Genomic DNA, 22,859 nt, shown 5'->3' with positions numbered 1-22,859 from the left:
CAAAAATAAATCCTAGATCCCTTAGATGTTAGAACAAAATAAAATTTGAAAATTGAATATTGTTGATGCTTGACAAACAAAGAAATCCTATAACTTGGTAAACACTATAATTACTTAGCATGAAAATCTTAGGATGTTATCTATGATTACCATTACTTTAACTTAGTTGTAAACACATATAAGAAATCTTAGGATGTTATCTATGATTACCATTACTTTAACTTACTTTAACTTTTCCTTGATTAACTGAGTGAGCTTTGTAAACACTTATCTTCTGTACACTTTCCTTTGATGCCCAAGTGAACTTGGTAGACACTACCTTCTGAACTAGGAAAACATATGAATACTCGGTAGAGATAGAAAACTATCTTCACTACTCAAGTAAGCTCAGCATACACTGACTAATAATGATATGAAATTTATGTAACATCAAAGACAATACACAATTAATCAATTGTATCCAACTAACCACCCCCCCTGTAATCAATTGTATACTTAAAATTGGTATCAAAGCTTAGGTCCCTAATTTGCAAGCTTAACTAGTTAGAGAAAATATCTAAAGATGTATATGAAGGAAGCACTAAGGTTTAAGAAGTATAAAGATGATTTTGGAATGCGAGATAGCAAGATGAAGCTCCACCCATCAAGACTTGGAGACAATGCAAAAGACTATCTTACCATAGAATATACAGAACAAGTTGGTACTCTTGATGATGGGAAGAAGAAGGAAAAACTAGTACACAAAATAGTAATGATAGAACTAGTTAGTGCTTTGAAGAAATCTGAGTATGTTGATATTTAGAACCTACAAGTAACCAAGACTTGGAGACACTAAAAAAGATGATCTTACCATAGAATGTATGAAACAAGCTGGTACTCTTGATGATGGGTAGAAGAAGGAAAAGCTAGCACAAAATAGTAATGATAGAACTAGCTAGTGCTTTGAAGAAATCTAAGTATGTTGATATTCAGAACCTACAAGAAACCAAGAAGATGTTGGACAAGCTACTAAAAGTACATGATGGAGATATGCATTTTTTGGAAGAAAAAGTAGGACTAAAAGGAAAACTGGATAGTATGAGAATGCATGAAAATGAGACCATTTCTTAGTACGAGACAATAGTTAAGGATATTTTTGTTGCAATCAAAGGAGCTAGAGGAATGATCAAAGAGAGTTATGTTGTAAGTAAAATGCTAACAAAATTTCCTAAAAGATATGCAATTAGAATTGCTACTATACAAGAGCTGACAACAATTGATAAGAGAAATATTACAATTGATTCTCTTATTAGTAGGATAAAAGTGTTTGAATTAAGGGAGTATGATAATAGTCAATCAACTAGTGAAGTGGCATTTCAAGCTTCAATAAGTGAAGAACTAGATTGAAAAATAAGATTGGTTGATGATGGAGAATATGAAGGACTACCAACTGAAAAAAAGAATAGGAAGAGATAGAAGCCTTGATTGCTAAAAGATTTCCTAAAGGAAAAGGTATATAGAAAGGAAATAGTCCTATTGCATATTGGAATTGTAGGAAAATCCATCATTTTTCACATAGATGCCCCAACAAAATGAGGAAAGAGAAAAATGAAGAAGAGGTGAACCAATATAGAAAGCATAATAAACTTTGGACAAAAAGGAAATAAGGTGAGTCATATAACTAAGGATGAAGAAAATGAAGATGATGTTGATATAGATGATAGGAAATTATTTTGTTGTTGTTAAAGAAGAGTAATCTATTGACAAGAATGTTATCAGAGAACATATGGAACTAATCTCAAGCATGGACAAAAATAATGATTGGATCATTGACAATGGTTTCGCTCACCACATGGCTAGAGATAAGGATACATTTGTAACAATGGAGCAATGTGATGGAGGTTCAATAAAGTTTAGAAATGGATCATGTTGTGTAATAAGAGGAAAAGGTACAATCAATCTAATTGATGATATTATTTATGATACAGTTTATTGGGAAGATGGTTTACAATACAATCTTTTAAGTTTTTCTTAATTGAATTAAAAAGGTTTCAAATTTGAGTTTAGTAATGGAAAATAGAATGCTACCTATGAACAAATGAAAGACAATCTTTTCAGGTTGCACACCTCACTGGATCATAGTTTGATTGAAAAAATATAAGAAAGTTGGTTATGGCATAAGAGACTATGTCATGTAAAGTTTGATAATATAGAAAAAGTGAGTAAAAATAAAAGTGCAAGAGGAATGCGAATAGTGAATAAACATGAAAATTCCCATGTAAGGAGTGTTAGTTTAAAAAATGACTTTTTCAAGTTTTTCAAGAAACTAATTTTCATCTCAAAAAATATTGGATTTAGTATGCTTAGATCTTTGTGGTCTTATTGGTCCTAAAAGCTATCATGGAGACAAATTGTTAATACTATTTTAAACAATTATTCAAGGATGATGTGTGTTAAGTTCTTAAAGACAAAATTGGAAGAATTTGATATGTTCATAAAATACAAGAAAATAATGGAGAAAGAAAGAGGCAGAAATTTGAAATGTCTAAGATTAGATAGAGGAGGAGAATTTATATCTAATGAATTGAACAAATACTATGAGAAAAATGGAATCAAAAGACAATTGACAACACCAAGAACACACTAACATTTTGGTATTGTAGAAAGGACAAATAGAGCCATACTTGAATGTGCAATAAATTTAATAAGTTAAAAAAAGGTATCACATAAATTCTAGAGAGAATCCATTAGTACAATAGTCTATACACTTAACTAGTACAACTCAACAAAGGAGTAAACAAGACACCATTTGAAATATGGTATGGTCAGACACCCAATGTAAGATATTTTAGAATCTATGGAAGCAAGTTCTATAGTAAGAAGGATAAAATAAGTGGAAAGTTTGACAATAAGAGTGAAGAAGGAATATCTCTAGGATACTCAACTAGAAGAAAAAATTACAAGTGTTATAACTTAAGGACAAACAAGGTAGTTGAAAGTTCTAATGTGAAGATAGATGAATTCTCTCAACAAAATAAGAAAACAAAAGTAGTTATAATTATTTAGAATAACTAAGAGCGGGGGTGAATTAGTTATTCTTAGGTCTAGATTTACCAATTGAACTTTTCATCACTTTAAATACTTTAGATCTAAACATTTCCTATCCCGGTCTCTATAGCAAATAATTAGTAACATAAACTTGCAATCCACTGTCCTAATAGTAACAAACTTATATAATATAAAAAATTGATAGTAAAACATCTTAGATAACATCCACACAAGTATGAAACTAGGATTTAATGTGGAAACCAAAATTGGGAAAATCCATTAGTAACATGTCACCAATTTTTCACTCTTTTCAAGTGAGCTCTATTAGGAGCCAACCCCATTAAAGGTTATAAAACATACTGTTACATATGACCTTGATTAAAGGATTTATATATGACTATTATTTTAACCTTGATTAAAGGATTTAAAAAGTGATACAATGGTTAGAAAGTAACAACAAGTTGATCTAAAAAATACAACTCACTTTGCAAATTTATATCACGATTTAGTTCATATGTTGTGATGAGGGTGCAGCCCAAGAAAAAATGAGCACAATAGGAAAAGATAATTTAATTATGAAATATGATATACTATTACATTCAGTTCAGCAAAAATAGACTCAACTACATGCCCTATAGGCTTACAATGCTATCAAACTCTGGAGAAAAACCCTTCTCATAGTACCTTCTCCCAAAATCCAAAAAACTACCTTTACAATGCAAGAAATGACCTTAAGTAACCAAAATAAGGTTTAGGGCTAGGAATAAATTTTATAATATGCCATTAGGAATTGATCACCAAAGAAGAAGGTTTTATAAGACATGTCAGAAGCCGGTGCAAAATTAGAAGAATCCAGAAATAGTAGTCCAACTTTCGGGAGACATAACTTTTGATTCAAGAATTTGATTGACAAACCATTTACATTTTTGGAAAGCTCTCCAAGAATTATATAGCTCAATAGATGATCTTAACTTGTCCCCAATTTTTAAGGCCCATACAAGGTCATTTAGTGCCTCGAATCTGACTTTGAAGCATTTTTAGGTGGTCTTCAGGCAACTTAAAACTGCAATAACTTTCAAACTATAAAATCTTTTGACTTGATTCTTTTTTTAGAATGCTTTAAATTAAAAGTTAAATAATTTCTCCAACTTAAACCCTCTAAATAATCATAAATATGGCTTAATTACAAAATAACCTATTTTCTACATTGGCACATATCCTGAGGTGCTAAAAAACACTAACCTAGAAAACCAATAGTAAAACTATAAGAGTTGGAATTTCTATTTGGCCCAAATGGGTATCCATAAATACAAATAAATTAAATATAAACTAATGCTATGCATATTTTTGGGTGATATAGGATTGCCCTTACACCATTAGATGCTCCCACATCATGTAGATCCACTAACTAGCCTCCATTGTCAACTATGTTTATGATCTTCTTGGAAACCCTTAAGTAATCATACTTCACCTCTTCATAAATATTCTCAACCTCCTTCTAGAGTTCACCAATCAATAGCATCAACAACTACTCCAACCACATTAGGTTATCCCTTACACCTCCTTAAATAGGCAATTATGATCTTTTTCCACTTAAACATCACTATAGATCTTAGGGTTTGGTCACATTCATCAAATCCTTCCATCATTTTGTCTCCTCTTTTCTCTTCTAGAAACTTCTCCAAACTTATCCTTGAATTATTGCATAGAAATGCTCAAATATGGTTTCCCTTCAATTAAATGCTCCATCTCATCTATCATTATCTTAAATATACTTTCCATATTTAAAGAAATGATTGTGTTAGCTAGAAATATGATTTCCTCATAATCTATTAAATGTTGTCTCTCAGCTAACACTAGGCTCTAACACTCAATTATCACTAGATTACTTAGTCTCTACTAACTTTTCTATTTGACACATTTATTGACACTATATTTTTCTCAACTTATGGTATCACTCAGTCAACTCTAGCATCACTCAGCTTAAACTTCAAGTTCCTTAATGTTCTTCTTTGTTTTCTCTTTTTCTTAGTCAAGCCTATGCATTTGATCATTGTTTGATCACTTCTTCTAGGATTTAGAAGAATTGTCTTCTCCACTTAGGTTATAATTAATCAACCATATTATCTTTTCAAAGTCTAACTAATTAAGTTCTCATTGTAGTTCCTCATAACTCAACATTTTCTGTAGGTCCTTTTATTATGTCCATCTTCTCAAATCCTCTTCATCAATCATCTTGATATGGCACTCTAGTCAGATAGAAACTGTCTTACCAATAAGGTTTGACATCAATGACAACATAAAAATTGTCTCAATTGTAGTTTCCAACAGAAGCATGACATGTGACTGCATAACTTGATAACACTCAACTGAAAACACCACTGAAAGAGAAGAATTTGGAGAAAAATTAAATCATCAAACCTTTTACAGTAAGATGCATAAAGATCAACCATAGTATATTAGATATAATTAGAGAAAAAATTGAAGGAGTATTAACCATAAGTAAAATAAGAGAAAGGGATACAACATGTCTAATATAAAAAATAGAACATAAAATGGTGAAAGATGCATTAAGAGATGAAGACTAGGAACATGATATGAAGGAAGAACTAGAATAAATTGAGAAGAATAAGAATTGGTCACTAGTTCCTAGGCCTAAAGACAAAAATGTTATAGGAACATAGTGGATCTTTACAAACAAAATAAATGAAAGTGGGGATGTAATAAGAAATAAGGAAAGATTGGTCTAAAGGGTTACACATTGGAGGAAGGATTAGATTATGCAGAGACATTTTCACTAGTTGCTAGATTAGAAGAAGTTAGAATATTATAGGCATATGCATCTCACACTGGATTCAAATTGTGTCAAATGGATGTGAAATTAATATTTTTGAATGGTGTCCTAGAAGATGAAGTATACATTGAAAAAACTAAAGGATTTATTACTAGATAAAGAAACAATTTAATATGCAAGCTACACAAGGGATTACATGGACTGAAACAAGCACTAGAGCATGGTATAAAAGGTTACATTCGTACTTGATCAAAAAAAGATTTGTAAGAACCAATGACAATTGCAATATGTATCTTAAGACTGAAAGTAAAAGTAAAGTCTTGATCTTTAAAATATTTTTGGATGATAGAATCTTTGGAGGAGATGAAAAATTAAGTAAGTTATTATTGTCACAAAATCTTGTGCCCTAGTCCAAAGTCTTACCTAAGGAAAACCTTGTAAAACATGGAAACAACTTCCAAGCTATGGGACTTGAACTATGAAGTTGACTCTCTGAAGAAGGCTGGTTTCCTCTACTATTACGATGCACTTAGACTATTCTTGAAGAGAAAAGAGAGAAGTAATACATGAAAGAAACTACCTAATCTATTCTAAAGAGGTGATGCACCAAAATAGGGTGTTTAAACTAGCTTCTGCCCATACATGCACGATGCTATTATTACGAAAATCTAAAGATATACGGATTCAAAATTTGTTTTAATTTGTGAACTACACAAAGATTAGACAACCATATGAGTGATGCAAGGAGAATAATTCACTTATTATCATTTAGAGGCCAAAGAGATACAAAGGATGTAGATTATAGATATTCATAGTATGTTGAAGAAGGGAAAACAAGCTTACACAATATGACAATGGTTTGAAAGAGATAAGTTATAAAGTCATATAACTTAGAGGAAAAATGGAATTTATAGTAGTATGCCAAGGTAGTACTAGAGAAACAAAGAAGATCTAAACCTAAGAAAGAGTACAACACTTGCCTTTATAGTGCAGGCATAACTTTGGTAAATTTTACTACAAGAAAAAATTCAACTACTACAATTAAATCTCCTGAGAATGGTTACTACAAAGCTAAAAGATTTGGCCATTGAGTAAATCCACACATGAGAGGATCACTTCCACACTAAATATATCTCTGAGAGGTTAGGAGTGATAGTTATTTAATCTTTAACTAAATGATTTGGCCAAGCCATTACCCTAAAGGTAATAATTAGAGGATGTGATCAAGTAGATGTTATGATCATATTCCCATGTACAAATCTGAGCTCCTATGAATGATTTATCAATATATAAAATAATAGTTGATGGGGCACCAAAATTGGTTACAATCCCATCAAGGAATTCAATGACTAAAGGTTCCGAGGCATCCTTTAGTGCCACTACCTCTATCCACCTTGTAAAATAATCTGTAGCAGCTAGAATCCATTTATGACCAGGGATGGAAGGAGGATTGATGAGACCAATAAAATCTAATCTCCACTGGGTAAAAGGTTGATCGACCTAGATAGGATGAAGTGGAAGAGCTAAAAGTCTCTACTTGCCTGAGAAAAAAACACATTTTTCACACTTCCTTACATGTTTGTGACAATCATGGAACAAGGATGGCTAGTAGTAACCAGCTCTTATAATTCTCATTGTAGTGGTTCTTGCCAAAAAGTGGCCACCACTAGGGACATCATGAAGTTCTTTAATTATCCTCTCTACTTGATCTATATCGACACATCATAACAAAGCTTCATTGAAATCTTTCTGAAAAAGGAAATCATCACTCATAGCATAAGGAATGAACTACATTCTGCACCATCTTCACTTATCTTCATCCAAACCTTGAGGATGCCCATTCCTAACTAAGAAGGTCTTCATATCACCCATCCAACTCCCAGGATTGTCATTTCTTGCCTCTTGTTGTTCTGCCAACACCAAGACAACCTCATCATTATGTTCATGAGATGAGATCATCTATTTGCATAATCCCCTTCCTCTTACAAGCTTGGTGCCCTAAATATCCACATCATACTCCATTACCTTGGTGATCCAACCAACTCTCTTCTCACTGATGTTTTTGCTCAACAAGAAATCTTTTACACTAGCATGAGGAACTAGCAAGTGGATTTTTTTATGAGACAACAAGTGTCTAAATTTCTTCAAAGCTCTTATGACCACAAGGGCCTACTTTTCCACATAGCTATATTTATTTTCATATTCCTTAATTACTTCATTAAAAAAAGCAATAGGTTGCTCTTTATGTTTTTTTCCTTTAGCTGAGTTAAAATAGCAGAAATACTCAACTCACCTCCCAAGGTATAAATGATGAAATCCTTATCAAAATTTTTGATTAATGAGAGTAGGAGCTGAAGCTATGACTGCTTTGATCTCTTCAAAAATTTCTTTCCCTTCCTTGGTCCATGAGAAATCCATATTCTTTTTTATCATAGCTATAAGAGGTTTCACCATGGTAGCTGGGTTAGGAATAAATCTTCTCACAAAGTTTATTGTACCAAGAAAACTTTGCAGACCCTTCTTGTGACTAGGAAGAGAGAGGAAAAGTATTACCTTTGTTCTTTCTGGATCAATGATTAGACCCTCTTTAAATACAATATGTCCTAATAATTTCCCTTGACCAGTGGTGAAGATACACTTCCTTGGATTCAAGGACACCCCATACTCTCTACATCTCACAAATACTAGCTCGAGATGATCAAAATGCTCTACTACATCCTTTGAGTATACTATGATATCATCAAGGTAGACTAACACAAACCTCTTGATCATATTTTAGAAGGCCATTTCCATTTCCTTTTTAAATGTGGCACCTACATTTGTTAGTCCAAATGACATCTTACTATAGGCATAGGTACCCCATTTGTAGTAAAGGCAGTTTTATATCTCTCAGTCTCCTTGACCAATGCCTGATTATAATCTAAAAATCCATCCAAGAAGGAGAATTTATCTGAACCACTAACATTAGACAATTTTTTTTCTATAGAAGGGAGAGGATGGTGATCTTTAAGGGAGGCTTGGTTCATATCCCTAAAATCTATGCACAATCTAATCTCTCCATTCTTTTTCTAACTAGGACAAGGTTTGTCACCCAAGAGGAGTGCTTGATAGGGAAAATAATATTGGCTTCAATTAATTTGGACAACTAATTTCTCATTAGGGGCTCAATCTTGGGATTTAATGGTCTCTATTTTTGTCTAGCAGGCTTGACATTATCACTTGATTGATAGTATGTTGAAATAGACTAGGGTCAAATCCCTTCAAATCATCATATGTCCAAGAAAATATATCATTAAAATCTTGACACAGATAGAAAAAACTTTCTTGCTCAGTTTCAGAGCATAATTTTGAAAGTTTAGCATCCTTCCATCAACAACTATGATTGGAACATGGTCTCCTTTGTTTGCAGCAAGATTCATGCCTCTTTGCCTTACCTAGTCATCAGGGTTGAAGACACTTTCTTAAGTAATGAGACCCTTAGGTAATTTTTTGGAGCTGAGATTGATGATTTGATCACCATACTAGTCATGCAATCTTGAATTATTTCTATATGAGAACTTAGCTTCATTCTAAAAAAAATTCACAATTTGTGCATCTGAATCAAAAACCTGCCAATTGGTATCATTATTAGGAACAACAAGCCTAACCACCATTTTAATTTTCTATCTCTTCTCATCTTCAAGGCCTCTTGGGACATCAAGAGTGTTAGTGTAAATAATTATTATTTATACTTTACTTAAGTTTACTTAGGATAAATGAATTATTTTATTATTTATTAGTTAGACACCTAGAAGCATGCATACTCATATGAGTTTTCTTTTTGACAACACAAGAGTTAGCAACTCATTTTAGCACATTGTGTCTACAACATAGGAGTTTGCATATTCAATTGATTTTTCATGTAGAAAACATAGTTTTTCACACTCTAATTAAGCATATGGTGTCTACAACATAATTTTATGTGACACATCTATGTAAGCTTATCCTCTCACCATCACACTAAATTTTGTGCTCAATGGAGGATAATCCACTCTTGGTAGACATGTGCTTAGTTGTGAGGCTTATCATTTTGATAACTCTTAGTCATTCTAGAGGCCTTTATATATAGGCACTTCTGGTGTACATATACATTCATCAATTATCTATCATTGAAGAATCTAATATCCAAAGAATTAGTTATTCATATTGTTATTATGATCATACATCATTTGGTCCATATTGTGCTCTGTTCTTGAGCTACTTAATATTGGCATCATTTCTCTTTAAGGAAAATTCTTACATGGTATCAAAGATATACCAAATTCTTACATGGTATTAGAGCTATACCAAATTCATACATAGTATCAAAGCCACAGGGGTGCCATTTCATGGCCATTGGAGACCATTCTTGCTTCACCTCTTGGAGGGCTACCAATTTAGATCCGGTGAATCTACAGTCATTGGGAGTCTCTAGAGCCAAAGTGGACCTCACCATTGCTTCTAGAGCATCAATTTGGTAAATTTTGACTATAAATTCACCTACCTTAGGCCATAGTCAAATTTGAGGCAAATTTTGTTTACAAACTGGCACCGAAAGACCTAATTTGTAGAATTTGGTATGATCTATTAGATCTGTAAAATTTATTTTTTGGATTTGTATTTTCTCTGCAATATTTTTGAATTTTTAGATTTCCATATTCTGTATTTTCAAATCTGCAATTTTTACATTTTGTTCAAATTTTTTTTGGCCTATCAAGCCTGTAGAGGAATTTTTTTTGTAGGAACTAGGTGCTTAAATCGTGGCCCCCACAATGGAATATTTTGGCATATTCCATTTAAACCTATGGAAGACTTCACCAAATCTAAGTGCATTATATTCTTAGCAATTATTTCAACATTTCCAACTTACAACATTGTAAAACTTGGTGGCCTTCTTTGTCTAATCACCACGATTTGTGTGTTTTAAACACATCCCGACACCAAAATTTGGTGCATGTGGGACTATACTCCATTGCACCCAGTGGCTGACTTCAAACTCTTGCTCACTGGATTCCCTTCCACTTGTCATTAAAACTCCCAACACTGAAAACAAAACTCCAATGACTAGTGCTTTCGTGATGTTGACCACACCCACCCAGACAGTTGCTAACACAATTAGTGGTGACAAAGCTAGACATGTCACCAAGATAACTACCAACCTACCCATGGTGACATGTTGTCTATCAGACACATGTCAATGACACATCAACACCACAAAACCCTAACACATGGCTTTCTTTGGTAGCTTAGCAGAGTGCATGTCAACAATGAGTGTATGATTCATACACCTAGTTAATAGACCGTGCCTGCCATGTCATCTAGGGAGCCTTTTTTTTTGCTAATGTCATCCAATCATGACATTGAATTTGACAACACCAACAAGCTAGATTGCACTATAGCAATAGTCATTTGGATGTCAAATTTAACATAACATTTTGCTGATCAGACCCCTCACCATATTCATTTTTGATTTGATAGTCTGACTTCGAGAGGCCATATCTCAGTCATCCAAACTCCAAATTAGTTTTTTTTTGGGTAGAATTTCCTGAATTTTTAGTGGTGCTATTATTTTTTGGTTTTGGTAAATGAATTTGTCTAAAATTTTAGTTTTTCATGACTATACCTATCCAATCCTACATTTTGCAACTTCAAATGCTCTGTGTAGGCTCATCTAGACACATAATTAAGTTCCCCTTTTTTGAAAGTGAATAATTTTTTGTCTACTTTCTAGATATGCAATCAAATTATAGGCTTGTGTGGATAAAAATACCACTTTTAGTGATAGGTCCTTCTTTGCATTGTATTGCTTCAAAATTGTTGTATTTCTGAGCTACATTGTAAAGTTCCAGATTTGCACTCCAAGAGGATGTTGTAAACAACAAAATTAGAAGTCCACTAAGGCCTAAATTGTCAAGTGTCTATTGTAATCACACTAAGTATAAAGTGACAAATCATATATTGGGGGGGGGGGGGTGTTGATTGATTTTTTTTGCATTTTAGGGGGTGCATACATTTATTAATCTCATGGAGTTTTGTTTCACATGTCAGTTCGGTATAAGACCAAGGTTGATGAAGAGGAACTATTAGAAATGGAGTGCCTTGATAATTGATAACTCGTGGTCATTCTAGAGGCCTTTATATATAGACACTTCTAGTGTACATGTACATTCATCAATTATCTATCATTGAATAATCTGATATCCAAAGAATGAATTAGTCATATTGTTATTATGATCATACATCATTTGGTCCATATTGTGATTTGTTCTTGAGCTTCTTGATCTTGGCATCATTTTTCCCTAAGGAAAATTCTTACATTGTATTAGAACTATACCAAATTCTTACAATGAGATACACCCACTACCATAAGTCTATCAGCATGTCTATTTTCTTTTCTAGGAATACTTTGAATATTGAATGCACTGAAATCTTCAAGAAAATCCCATACCCTATGTTTGTAAGACTTGAGAAAATTATTCTTAGTGACATTTTGATTCCTCACCTGATTGACCACCAACTCACTATCCCCACACACACTCAATGCTTGGATTCCTCTTTTCTAAGGAATTAAGAGACTCTAAATCAAAGCCTCATATTTGGCTACATTATTAGTACACCTAAACTACAACCTATATGAGAAATAGTAATTTTCTAATGTAGGAGAAACCAACATTACACTAGCTCCTAACCCATTTTTCTTTCTTAATCCATCAAAAGTACATGCTTCATATCTCACTTGTATCTTCTTTGGCTTTTATCAAGTTAGGGACAAGAGAATCCTTTTTTGATATGAAGTATGTTTCCAAGCTAGTCTCTAAGGTTTCTGACATATGATCAAACTGATAAGCATTAGCCCATTCATCCAAGAAGAAATTAGTCATATTAGATAAGGAAGTGGCAGGCTCATTTCTATATCATTTTCATTTATCTCTAGGATGGTACAATTTATATTGATGAGGTTAAGGGTATATGGCTCAATATGATGGAGGGCTAATGGTTCTGCTTTGATTGAAGCCTTGGTTCCATATCTAGTCCTAAAAAACACATATGACCAATCAAACATATGTAACCACCTATTTGAGTAGTGAAGTCTCTTGATAGACAAATGGCAAAGTTTGGCTTAACCTCAATAATTGATATTTCCTAAACTACAGTGCAACCTAGACATGCATGTAAGGCCATTTACACATTTCTAAGGATTCCAATAGTCTTGACAGTATTACTGTCTAATTGCAACACATCTTTTACAATGGGTTCATGTTCCATTTCTAAGGTATCAACAACACATTTGGGTATTACTAAATTAGTAGCTCTTGAATCAATCATGCAGTTGTGAACTAGTTTATCTCCTATAAGTAGAGAAACATAAAATGGAGGAGGTCTAACCTTTTTTCCTATTTCTACCTCCTATGATGGTTTCACCAAACTCATGACATTCTTTATGATAGGTGGTTAGTCTTTGAGTTCAATGCTTTCCAACTCCTATTGTCGTAGCCTCCTTTGTGATGGTATAGTGGTTACAACCCACATAGAAATATCTGTGTTGGTCTTCCTTGTCTCCTCTACCAGATTAAAAGGAGACCTAGTAGGAGCCTTAGAAGTAGAAGTCCAAGGAGGGATAGACTATGGGTTGTTCAAATTATCTCTACTTTCATCCCATCTTTTCTATAGAGAAACATCAATAGACTGATTTGCAATGTGTTGCTAGGTGACTACTTGTACATGTGGCTTTGCACTTGATGTGGAAGATTGATTAGGAGGTTGAGTAGCCATCTCTTCCATATCTCTTTTCTTGCTCTTGGTATTGTAAGCATAGGAATCCTAGTTTACATTACCATGTTCTTTCACTAGGTAGTTCATAAAAGAACAATCATCCTACTGAAAGGTATTAATAGGATAAATAGCATTGTGTTGCTAGATAACTGCTCACTTAGGTACAGTTAAAGCCAAGTAAGATTCTACCTTCTAGCACATGTAATATCCATAGGAGTAGTTACAAGAAGGGCATAAATCTTGATCTTGGGCAAGGTTATTCTGAGGGACTAAGACCCTATTCAGGTTGGTGTTCAATGACTGGGGGTGGTTTATAGGTCTATTCTAATTATGAGGGTGATCAATAGATCTATTCTAATTGTAGTGGGTATGATTCTAGTTTGGAGGTCTACCATGAATGGGAGCTTGATTCTAGAGTTAGAGAAGCTTAATATTTTGAACTTGTTGCCTCTTCATGGTCACCAACTCATTTCCCATTTTTTGCACTACTACACTATTCTCCTCCATCTTCCTTTCTTGATCTAGCATCCTTCTATCTACATTCTACATCAATGTCTACATCATAGCCTCAATCCTATCAATCCCACTAGAGAACATAGAGGCTATTGGGATTATAGCAAGAGGTTGACTTATAAAGAGAACATGAATAGGGGCTATAGTGGGTTGACAGTTAGGCATGTCAAGGAAGAAAGGTGTTGGGGGCCTTGGAACTAACTTCCCTCCTTATATCAAAATATTTACAGCTCTTATGGAAACCTCATAATAATTTGGTAAGGTGTCTCCCCCCATAGATTGCAAGGTGGTAGCGATATCACTATTGAAGTCTCTGAGGTAATAAACGAATGCATTACCTTGAGAGAGCTTCATTGCAATAGGTATTCTATCCCATGTTTTCTAAAATCTATAATTGCAATCAATCATACATTCATGGGGCCCCTCTTGATAGTTGTTAGTTTCTCTAAAAGTGATAGGTGGTCACTTTTGTCCTCAAAATGCTTGCATAGGGCTGCCCTTAACCCATCTAAACTAGTAATAGAGTTTTGAGGCCTTTCCTTTCAAGGATGAGGCCAAAAGCTTGACCACTACATCATCCTCAGAGATGACATGAATATTAAAGACATTAGACATTTCTTGAATATGTTCAATAGGGGATGTGGAGGTTTCACCAATAAACTCAGGTATGCTTTTGAGAGCTGATACTAGCATGTCATGCCTTTGGGCTAATAGGAGGGGGCTCCCACCATTAAAGGTGGCGAAAGCATGAGCTCTATCCATATAAGCAAGTATTCTATTGATATAAGCAGATGGTGTTCTAGGATGAGTCATAACAATAGGAGGAGTGGAGATAGACCTTGTAGTGGTATGCATTACTAACACATTCCTAACTAGTGATAAGGATACCCTAACCTTTCTTCTTGAACTAGAAAGAGATAGTTCTTAATACTAGAACTTACCTCTGGAAGATGGCCTTGTGTGTCTCTTGGGCATGAATTACAACAAATTTGGTCTGGAAACTAGATGCATTTGAAGCTTAGAGTCACTAAGTACTTCTAAACAATGGGCCTCTTGAGGGCTTTATATTGAAGGCAATACTATCTCCTCAACATGAATAAGGAATCTTTTTACAATTCTAGTGAACTTTGAATATCTTTAATGTAAGTCCCATCGAGCGTGCCAAAAACTATTGTCACAAAAGCCTACATCCTTGTCCAAAGTCTCACCTAAGGACAACCTTGTGAAACATGGAAACAAACTCCAAGCTATGGGAATTGAACTATGAGGTTGAGTCTCTAGAGAAGGCCAATTTCCTTTATTATTAGGATGCACTTATACTATTCTTGAATAGAAAAGAGAGGAGGAATACACGAAAGCAACTATCTAATCTTTTCTAAAGAGGTGATGCACCAAAATAGGGTGTTCAGACCAGCCTCTGCCCATACATGCATAGTGCTATTATTATGATAGTCTAAATATATATAGATTCAAACTTTTTTTTAATCTATGAACTACACAAAGATCAAACAATGATATGAGTGACATAAGGATAATACTTCACTTCTTATCATTCACAAGCTAAAGAGACACAAAGGATCTCAATTATAAATATTCATAGTACATTAAAGAAAGGCAAACAAGTTTACACAGTATGACAATCATTTGAAAGAGATAAGGTAGAAAGCCATATAACTCAAAGGTAAAAGGGAATTCATAGTAGTATGCCAAGGTAGTACTAGAGAAATAGAGAAGATCCAACCCTAAGAAAGAGTAAAACACTTTCCTTTATAGTGTAGGCATAAGTTAGGTAGCTTTTATTATAAGAGAAAATTCAACTATGACAATCAAATCTCCAGAGAATAGCTACTGCAAAGCTAAAAGATTTGGCCATTGAGTAAATCCACACATGAGAGGACCACTTCTACACCAAAAAAATCTCTAAGAGGTTAGGAGTGATGGTCATTTAACCTCTAACTAAATGAGTGAATTAATAAATAGTGATGGAGTATTTCTTTGCACTTATCAAGCCTAGGGATCAATGAAAGTGGTTGTAGGAGATTAGAAAGATCAAATTCTTCATTCAAGGAACTACTTCTACTACAACCAATCGACCAACTCGACCATGATTTTGGTCAACTGGTAACTAACCATCAAGTCCTACCACATGGACCAAGCATTTCTCATCATTGTGCCACCTTGTCAACTGTTCAATTCCCATGCCTTGCATTTAATTTCTTATGATTGCAACCTTGTCACTACCTTCCCTTAATAATTATTACTACTTGCAAAACCATGATCCACTAATCATCACTACCTCGCAACCTGCACTTGGCATTCTTTACTAACTATTGCAACTTGGAAAAAGATAAAGTTTAGACTATACTCGTGTCATCACCACCTTGACCTAATATTATTGTTTGACCCTTACAACCAAGTGAAATAAAGGGAAATTGCTTGATCAAAATTCAAAGCTTAGCCACCTCTCAATTTGTGGTGATTGTGTGCTAGTCGTAGATCTAGAAGATCTAATAGTGCAAGATATATCTTGGATACTAAAGATCTGCTTTGTCATGCTATTACAACATAAACCATAGCATGTCAATATAACCATGTGATCAAGTGAAATCAAAGCAAAGCACACCTTCACCATCTTGACCTTAGCCAAAACTCAATCACTCGTGACCCTGTGAATGGCACAATCATGACTTAAAATATTATGGCATTTCATGAGAATACTAGGTGACTATTAAAATAGATCATTATTTGAATTTGATTTTTTGGCAGGAGGGAAAATTTGGGCTAATAGCTATTTTCTAAATAAATGAGAAATGAGTTTGAGATGTCTATGATTAAAGAAATAAAATTATTTATTAGACTCCAAGTACATCAGATGAAGCATGGGATCTACATAACTTAGTTAGTTATGTACATAAAAGAGATATTAAAAATATTTGGGATGGAAGAATCTAAGCCTATCACTACATTGATGGTTACCAATTGCAAGTTATCTAAGGAAGATGAATCCAAGGAAGTAAATAAAACATTGTATTGATCAATGATTAGAAATATATTATATGATATTTACAATAGACCTAAAACATCTCATCTTGTAGGAATTTTTGAAATATTATCATCACAACCAAAGGAGGAAAATATGACATCTTTAAGGTACTAAAGATTACAACCTATATTATGAAAAGGAAGGAGATTTTGTTCATAAAGTCTATATAGATTTAGATTGGGCAGGAAACATTGATGATAGAAAAAGCACACGGGTAGGAGCATTTTCTTATGAGATAGATTGGTTTCATGGACTAGTAAGAACCATAATTGCATTTTACAATAAATTACAAAAGCTAAATATGTCATAACAATAATTAATTGTTAGAAAGTTGCATGGATAAAGAAGATACTAGAAGGAATACAAGAAACATTTGAAGAACCAATTGTTATGCATTATGACAACGCCATTACTATTAATATTTTAAAGAATTTGGTAATTGTTAGGATGAAACCTCAAATAGAAATAAAAATTACATGCAAATATAAACAATATCATAAAATAATAGATCACACAAAAAAGAACACAAGACACCAAGGTTTAATGTGGCTCACCTAAACCCTAGGCTATGTCCACCAAATAGCAAGTCCAATATTATTACCGTCTAGTGATTACAACTTGATTACAATTTGTAATCCCTTATAGCTCAATACTACTGCAAGAAGCAATTTTTGCATCACACCTTATGAAAAATCCCTAACCCTAAGCCCTTTTATACAAGTTTTTTTGCCACTTTATTGTTAAAACTAATTACAACATGTCGACCATTGGCAAATAGTAGCCCAATTTTTTTTTAGGGTGAACCCTAAAGACTTTATGAAATATGTATAGTACTTCCCTGATTAATCATCACAAACTAATAATCTCCCATTTGGGGACTGATCAGACTCCACACTAGACAACAATAATGCACTCAAAAACCATACATATAAAAATCAACTATCATTTTCTAAGACAATAAGTACAAGATAAATAATTCTGTCTGGAGTATATTCAGAAAAAGGAATAAGTTTCTAATATATTTACAAAACTACTACCAAAGGAAAGTTTTGAGTACTTGAGAAGCCTACACCTATTGAAAATCAACTAGGAGGATGTATAGTGTACTATTTCATGAATTGTGTTACAACATATACACTTGCATGAACTAATGTAGGAGCAAGATACTTAGGGAGTAGTCTATCAGACAAGTACTAGAGTAAGAAAAAACATGGTTATGAAGTGAGTTATTATACAAGTTCAACAAACATATGAGGTAGAAATTTCAAAAAATATGAAGGAAAGGGATTCAGGAATGCATATTAGAGAGATTGATTGAAGAAGATATGAAAAACAAATAGAAGATCATATTGATAGGGGAGATCAATTTTGGTAAAGTACCAATTTCTTATCCTTATGGTTTTCCATCAATGCCAAAGGGGAGTGTGTTGGCATAACAGATCTACAATTTGATGATGAAGAAAGAACCTATGAACTACATGCTATCAATTATACTATTTATCATTGATGTCAAAAATTTTGGCATATTATTTTAACTTATTACTATATCTTTATCTTTAGAAATATATTGTATAAGGAAAATTAGATCATAGAGAAAGAATAGTAAGAGGAGATTTACCAGGTAATAGTAGGAATAAACAATGAGGAGAAGTGTTAGTGATGATATTTCCTATCACACTATTAGAGACTTGAGGTATTAGCATGATAATGAATATCTTATTGAAGTAGTGGAAAGTCAATGTCAACATTAGGTTAAGGAAAAGAAGATCATTAGATAAGTTTATATATGAAAAGATGGTATTATAATCATTGGATCTATGTTTAGAGTTTGTGATATACTCAAGTAAGAAAGAAGACAAGTTTTGGTATCATGACTAGAAGAAATGTGGGTGGAAAAATGAAGGAGAGCAGAGGCTATAGACAGAGCTATTAGGGCATACCATAAGTAAGTGGATTGCGATTGAAGTTGAAAGTAGAGGATAAATAATGGTATGTAATTTTTTTGAAGAGAGTTATAAGGATATGATATATCTAGACAAAGAAAACTATAGATTTATTTTTTTACTTTTATACCATTGTAACAATCCAAATACATTGAAAGGGTGGCCCTAATTGGTCTATTATAAAACCTTTAACAGGAAAGCATTCTTAGATTAGAGCGTTGAAATCCTTTAGCAAGGTCACTCCTAATAGAGGAAAGATCCTAATAGATCTAGAGGAAAATCCTTTAACAAGGTAAAATTGACAATGTTTTTAACCCTTAACTAGGCAGGCTCCTGAGAGAGCATTTTCTAGAAGAGTACAATATTTGTGAGCATTTTTCTCGCACCATGGTTTTCACCCAAATTGGATTTCCACAAGACAAATATTTGTGTTATTATCATGTGATTTCTTTTAAGGTTCTTAATGAATGTTTGTGCACTTAATCGATAACATTATTATAGGTAGAACATAATCTTATTAGTAAACAATATTGAAAGTTGGTGATTATTGATCACCCCCCATCTTAGTAATCAATCCTATATGTAAATCCACTATCCATCTATCACCTAGTATATCATTATCAATCTCCCTCTTTATCTCCCTCCTCTCCTCTTTCTATTTCTCTCCCTCCCACTCCCCTCCTCTTTATCTCTCCCTTCATAACTATCCTCCACTTTGATATTTGACTATGATCCATCTATACATCATCTCTCCTTATGTTTCCTTGACTTTTTTTTATCTCTATCAATATTTTGATCTCTCTACCCCTCCTTTTCCTTTATATTATTCAACTTCCTCCCTCTTTGTGTAGCCTGTCAATATGTCCTTATCCTTTATTATAATTATCTATCCCTCTAACTATTATTTCCTATACGAAATAGATAACCTAGCTATTTGAAATCAATAATTTAAAACTATCTCTATCTCATCATCTCTATCTCTTCCTCCCCATCTTACCTTATATTTCTATTTCTCTCTTTTTAGTGAAGGGTGACACTGCCCTTATAATATTATAAAAAAATATAACAATATGGAGACAAAGAGAAGACAAAATGCTTTACAAATCTTCTATTAATACTTGAAATTCTATAAAAATTCCCCAAGATGGGAAAACTCTAATTTCTTATAATTTTAGAGATCTTCCAATATGAGAGCCTACAAACTAAGAGCTCCCAACTAACTTGCACACTAAGAGCTTCTACACTAAGAGATTCCACCAAGAGGTCTTATACAAATAATATCTTACAACCAAAGACCTTACACTTGAAGAGCTTCTACAATAATATCTTACTTAAAAATGCTCATATGCCTTGCTTATATTAGAACTTACCATCTAAGATATTACAAAAACAATCAATGTGGGATAAAAGGTGTTGGAAATGATTGAAAACATCATGAGGAAAATTGTTGGAATAATCATATGGAACTGGTAAAGAATGTTCTCAATCATTGTTTTGTCATTACCGTCAAACTTGCTACTCCCAGGAACGAAAATTGCTTTAGTGATCCAAATACTATCAATTAGTTGATTGACAAGGAGGAGGAAATCAATAAGATGTAACTAGAACACCTAGAGAAAGGTTGAAGTTATGATGTTGTAATGAAGTACAAGGATCAACTAAGCCATTTATGAAAAAGTGTATTTGATGAAATACTAAAAGACATAGAGAATGGGCACTCTAAAACATATTAAAGATGTAAGGTTTTAGCTAAGACATCTATAAAGCCTAACTAAAGTTCATTAGAGAGGAGCCGAGCAAGCTAGTAGGTGCCGAGCAGATTCCTAGTTGAAGCCAAGCAAGTTCAACTTAAGATGCCGAGTAAACTTCAAATGCTAAGTAAACTTTAGATGTCGAGTGATATAGAGTTTATCAAGTGTCGAGAAAATACAAGTGTCGAGCAGATATAGGTGCCGAGTAACACAGAGGTGCCAAGTGTTAGTAAACCAATAGTGCTAAGTAACATAGAGGTGCTGAGCGTTAGTGAAACCAATAGTGCTAAGTAACACAGAGGTGCCGAGCACTAGTAAAACAATAATGCTGAGTTGCTGCATTATTTTGAAAATCAAAGATTCGCCAGATCTAAGCCGACAAGGTTTTTATCTAGAAGTTTGTGAATTAAATGGAAGACAAGAATAATGAGCTGGTGGCATAGAACACCATGTAGAACATTTTTAAAGATACAACTAACAAAATTTCTAGATGAGAACAAGATATGAGGTAGATACATTGTATCCTCCCTAATCAATTTAAAACCCTAAAATTGGAGAGGGAGAATTGAGCGGCAAAGAAAAATTAGATTTCTATTTAAAGGAGTCATAAGTTCATGAAGAAGAGAGAGAGAGGCGGTCACGCATGAAAGCATAAAATGCTGAAGGAGGTGCTAAGGAGGAAAGAGAGCATAGTTACTCTATTTCAATAAGAAGACCCTAGATATGGATGCATTGGTATGATGAGTAAGAAGACTCAAGGAGACAAAGCTTGAGAGGAAGACAAGTAGTCAAAGCTAAAGTGATTGAAGAAGGGCATAAGGATTGAACTAAAAAGTGTGATCTGAAATCTGCAAAGTATGTTATAAGTTATATCAGATCAAAAGGCCATTATCGTTACTTTCTAGCAATTGTAATAGTTAGTTTAAATCCTATGGACTTAGGTTGGTTTAATACCATGAGATAAATCCTTTAATAGGGTGACATTCCAAGTGAATGTTCTAAAGTCCTTTAAGTAGGCCCATTCCTAACAGTTTGGTGAAATCCTCTAACAAGGTCACATTTAACAGTGTGTTGTAAGCCTTTAACAGGGCAGGCTTTTAACAGGGCATCACTTTAGAAGAGTGAGAATCAAGTAGCATGTTACTGGTAGTTTTTCCCAAATTGGGTTTCCACTTAAATCATTGTGTCATGTGTTGATCTTGCATGTTTTATCTTTGCATGTTGATTTACTGTAACTTGCTAATATGGTTGATTTAAGTTTGGATGGATGAAAATTATATGGATTCATTAAAAGTAGTGAAAAAGTATTATTAGGGCATTTGGACCTTGAATAAATGATTCACCCCCCCCCCCTCTTAGTTATTCTAAAGAATTCTAACAATTGGTATCCGAGCAAGACTGTTGATTCAGTTTAAAGGGACTACAAGCAAAAAAGATGAAAATACCTAAGAGAGAAGTTCCCAAGCTCAAAAAAGACAACTTTTTTGCATGGCAAAGCTTGATGAAGATACATCTTGGATCCATAAGATATTGTGCCCAAAATTCAATTGTCACTGAACATGTAGATCCAACTGGTACTCTTACTGCAAAAGACATGAAAAACAAGCAGGAACACAATCAGACAATGTTGGAAATTGCCTCTGCACTTAACTATGCTGAATGTGATGATATCAAAGGATGTGATAGTGCATTAAAAATGTGGAAAGCACTATCAGACATCTATGGAGGAGATCAGAATGTACAAAGAGCAAAAAAAGAAAGTCTCCGAGGAAAGTTTGATGATATGAAAATGGAGGAAAATGAAAATGCTGCTCAATTTGGTGCAAGAATAAAGGAAGTGGTAAGTGCAATAAGATGCTTGAGTGGTCAATTGGATGAAGATACTATTAATAGTAAGTTCTTAAGAACCTTGTTCCCTATCTATGCTATTAGAGTATCAACAATACAAGAGCTAAGATGTGTACCAGGAAACAATCTAAGTTTTGAAGGTATAATAG

The sequence above is a fragment of the Cupressus sempervirens genome, chromosome 1, assembly GCF_028749045.1.
Source record: "Cupressus sempervirens isolate cs-2001-9-10 chromosome 1, ASM2874904v1, whole genome shotgun sequence".
Taxonomy (NCBI): domain Eukaryota; kingdom Viridiplantae; phylum Streptophyta; class Pinopsida; order Cupressales; family Cupressaceae; genus Cupressus; species Cupressus sempervirens.
This window is presented reverse-complemented; position numbering follows the sequence as displayed.